A 4,782-nucleotide genomic window follows, 5' to 3' on the forward strand; every position below is an offset into this window, starting at 1 on the left:
ACAAAAATAAATGAAATGTTCTTCGAAGACAAATAAAATTGTTCGAACAACGAACTTTTGAAACTTTCCGATAAAAAAACAATTTTCTTTTTTTTTTGCTAATTTTACTAATTGAATATTGTAACAAAATTTCTTCTATGGAAATAATATCAACGTGATTGTTGTAAGTATGAGCAAATTTGATCGAAATTTGAAGCTTCTAATAAGCGAAAACAGAAATTTGACAAAAAAATGATCACTCTCTTTGTTTATAGCACTTTTATAGCAGTTAAAACAATGGTTTTGATTGTTCTCCAATTTTGTCAATGGCCTTTTTTGAGTGAACTATGCAATTTTTGAATTTAGATTTTTTTTAAAGAATTATAAACCAAAAGAATCATAGAAAAATAGTTCTCATGTCGAAAAAAATTAATGCATTAGAGATTAATATTAGATGGCAGCACTTATGCAACTTCTTTATTTGACATTCATGAAAAAAAATTGACAAAATGGAAGCACTTTTTACATTTTTATTCAAAAAATCAGACATGTAACTACTAATTTTGATGCCTCATTAAGGTGATAGTTTCGTTTATTGTAATAGATTTAAAAAGAATCAATATATTTATCTATTGAATGCTGCTTTTATTGGTTTCTATTCTAGTTTATATTAACCCTCTAGTGCATAGCCCTCCCTGCCTTTAGGCATGGTGTATAAATTATTGTCTAAAATATATAATTAAAAAAAAAAAGATTTTATTTATGAATTAAAATACATTCAGTAGGGTTCAGGCTTTCATTTTCCGGTCATTTGACAACTGGATGTAAATCGGTTGTTTAATTATAAACACGGTTGTACTCGAAAACAGAAATTTGACAAAAAAAATTATCATTTTCTTTGTTTATAGCAGTTTTACTGCAGTTTAAACAATGGTTTTGATTGTTCTCGAATTCTGTCAATAGCATTTTTCGAGAAAACCATGCGATTTTTTGAATTTCGATTATTTTTTTAAGGAATTATAAACCAAAACAATCATAGAAAAATAAGTCTCATGTCGAAAAAAAATTAATGCATTGGAGGGTTAATAAAATTATTAATAATATAGTTTTCAGAAGAGAAACAACGATTTGATGACCGATAGCCAACCATGGATATTCCACCGACACAGAACTCAACAAAAACTATTTTAAACGTTTTGAACAACGATTGTATCGAGGATATTTTTCGACGAGTGAATATACTGGAAGATTTTTTAAACATGGCTGAAGTATGTAAAAGATTTCAAGAATGTGCAAAAAGTTGTTTTCGTTCTAAATATTCAAGAAAAGTATTGAGATATGCACTAGGCCGCAAATTTCTGTACACTAGAGTGTTTCCCATATCTATAATTAAAAAAATGGTATTTTTCAATTTAAAGAGCATAAAATTCTGTTTTAAGTCGTACCATTAATCTAAAGCACCGATTGATATTGACACTTCCCGAAGCAAAAAACTCTTTAAAGCAAAAATTGTCTAAGATCTTAATATTGAATTAGTATTATTGATGTGAACCGAGCCTTATGACATTTGACGATCATTTCATTGGTTTTCGAAATGTCATAAACGCCGCTTCATTCATACCGAGAACACATTATTTTCGATATACGTGCATTTTGTATCGATTTGATCCGAACTTTCCACACTTGATCAATCGATTGACAAATTGTTGAATTCAAGTCACCAGTGTGAGTAAACTTAATCATTTTATTACCGTGAAAAATATTGGTTAATTCATCAATAAAAAATATTATTTTTAATGAAAAATCAAAAATTGAATTACGTGCTTACGTGCAGTTATTCCTCTTGTTCTTATTGTGAAATTGATTTTTATTTCATAGCACGTAATATAAGCCATCTATAACGTGAAATATATTTAAGTAGTCTAATAATTGACAGCCTAATAGTAAAACCGAAATGGAAGAACTTGAGCGTAAAAACATGATGCAAATTCTTCAGCGTATATAGAGAACTTTCAAATTTTAGAACAAAAAGAGTTTGTAAAAAACTGAGGGCAAAAACACAATATATCGATTACTTGTTTTTGCCCGCAGGCTGGATATGTCGTGTTTTTGCTCTCAATTTTGTCTATAGTTTTTTTTCCTCGCAACAATCGGGATCTTGTTTTTACGCCGAAAAATTGATTTTTTTATACGCGTGTGATACGACAGTGTCATTCCAGCGGTCTTCCGTGTGTTTCATACAATCCTCCCATGTAAATGGTAAAAAATGGCGAAAAATGAAAAAAAAAATTAAATTTTTTTTCTTCAATTCTCAAATACTACTCAACTTTCTGTATCATCTGGTGAAATCAGAATGAAAAAAATCGCATTCCTTATCATTCAAATCACGATCTGGATTTTTTTCACTTTTGGAGTGCTCTATACCGAGTCTCCGAGAGTTTCATATAAGCTTGCTATGTGATACCCATTGAATAGTGACCGAATGCCAATCGCGATTTTGATGATATGGAGTGCGATTTTTTTCATTCTGATTTCACCAGGTGATACAGAAAATTGAGTAGTATTTGAGAATTGAAGAAAAAAAAAATTAATTATTTTTTTCATTTTTCGCGATTTTTTACCATCTATATGGGAGGCTTGTATGAAAAACACGGAAGACCGCTGAAATGACAAACGCCAAATATATACGGATCTACGTCAATGTCATTTCAGCGGTCTTCCGTGTTTTTCATACAAGCTTCCCATATAGATGGTATGAAAAATCGCGAAAAATGAAAAAAATAATTAAATTTTTTTTCTTCGATTCTCAAATACTACCCAATTTTCTGTATCACCTGGTGAAATCAGAATGAAAAAAATCGCATTCCATATCATCTAAATCACGATCTGGACTTTTTTCATTGTTTGAGTGCTCTATACCGGTCTCCGAGAGTTTCATATAAACTTGCTATGTGATGCCTATTGAATAGTAAGCGAATACCAATCGTGATTGAATCAATGAGCGTCATTTGGCTATTGCAAGGCGAGATTATATGAAACTCTCGGAGACTCGTTATAGAGCACAAAAAGTGAAAGAAAAAAACATTTTTTTTCTCAATTCTCGAACACCACTAAATGCTCTATATCATTTGCTGTGAAAAATTTGCTATCTCTTTCACCCAAATCGTGCTTGGCAAATGGCAAGTCGTTGTCTCATGCTATCACGCTCACCCTTGCATCTATAAATGTTTACAATGGACATTCTATATTCACACACAACTCACATTTGTATTTTGCTGCGCAATAAAAGTCATCGACACAAAACTCAAAGCGATGACCAAATACATTGTTAATAATTTTATTGCGCAGCAAAATATAAGTGCGAGATGTGTGTGAATAGAATGTCCGTTGTAAACATTTATACATGCAAGGGGGAGCGAGATAGCATTGAGACAACGATTTGGGTGACAGAGATGACAAATTTTTACGTTCTGATCACACCACATGATATAGACCATTTAGTGGTATTCGAGAAATGAGAAAAAAAAAAAAAAAAATTTCACTTTTTGTGCTCTATACCGAGTCTCCGAGAGTTTCATATAAACTCGCCTTGCAATAGCCAAATGACGCCTATTGATTCAATCACGATTGGTATTCGCTTACTATTCAATAGGCATCACATAGCGAGTTTATATGAAACTCTCGGAGACTCGGTATAGAGCACTCAAACAGTGAAAAAAGTCCAGATCGTGATTTGGATGATATGGAATGCGATTTTTTTCATTCTGATTCCACCAGGTGATACAGAAAATTGAGTAGTATTTGAGAATCGAAGAAAAAAAAATTAATTATTTTTTTCATTTTTCGCGATTTTTTTATCATCTACATGATCGTAGATATATGGTCCGCCTCGCTCATAAAAACATCCGTTTTTTCGGCTTAAATACAAAACTCCGATTGTTGCGGGCAAAAGAACTATAGATAAACTTGAGAGCAAAAACACGACATATCGCTTATTCACTTTTGCTCTGATTTTGCGTATGTCGTGGTTTTGCTCTCAACTTTGTGTGTTGAATTTTTGCTCTCGATTATGATATGTGGTATTGTTTTACTCCAAACAAAAATACATGCTATTTTTACGCATAAGAAAATTAAGTGTTGGTTTTACTATCAGGCTGTCAATTATTTAACGTTGAACATATCATTTCATGAAAAAAGTAATGAATTTCACAATTATTCTGCAGTACATAATTCTGTTGCGTGAAGTGGTGAAATTCATTTCAAGCGGTGATACCCATTTTGAATTGGTTCCATTGTTCAGAGAAGAGAAACAGTTATTGTTTGGGCTCAAATTGAATCTGAATACTCAATAGTATGCGTTACATTGTTTTCTTCTCTAAATCACTGCCATTGTTATCAATCCGAAGATTTTTGTCATTTTTGTGTGCTGCATCATTTTGTGTGTGTACCAAAAAAGGAGATAGATTCTTGTTCTGTTGTCGCTCGAAAAAATTGAATTTAAAACATGTGTGTGCGTGTGTGCATATTTGTGCAGGAGATTTATTCATTCGTAAATTTCTATAAAAAAATCTCGATATGGATCAATGAAAATGTCTAAATATCGCCAATTCAATAGTATTCGTTTTTAAACTAAATCGAATGTGTGTTTTTCTAATTAATTTCAATAGAAAAATGGCAAATCGTTACAAGCCGTCTCTACCAGCTGAGGGAGAAAAGAAAGATGAGATAACGACGATCAAATGTGCACTAAAATCAATAATTCGGCCGCCATACCAGCAGGAACTGATCGGCAAAATAACTGAT

At 31.8% G+C, this 4,782-nt stretch overlaps 1 long non-coding RNA gene across 1 annotated transcript; it reads right to left on the bottom strand.

The window, feature by feature from the left end:
• Positions 1–534: 534 nt before the first annotated feature.
• On the bottom strand, positions 535–1,510 carry LOC116351371. The gene is made up of 2 exons (XR_004202126.1): positions 1,425–1,510; positions 535–1,362 (listed from the first exon to the last, which is right to left on the bottom strand). It is a non-coding gene; the product is annotated as an uncharacterized LOC116351371 (long non-coding RNA).
• Positions 1,511–4,782: the final 3,272 nt, after the last annotated feature.

This window comes from Contarinia nasturtii, unplaced genomic scaffold (assembly GCF_009176525.2).
Source record: "Contarinia nasturtii isolate CC-2019 unplaced genomic scaffold, AAFC_CNas_1.1 Cnas_scaffold_5334, whole genome shotgun sequence".
Classification (NCBI taxonomy): domain Eukaryota; kingdom Metazoa; phylum Arthropoda; class Insecta; order Diptera; family Cecidomyiidae; genus Contarinia; species Contarinia nasturtii.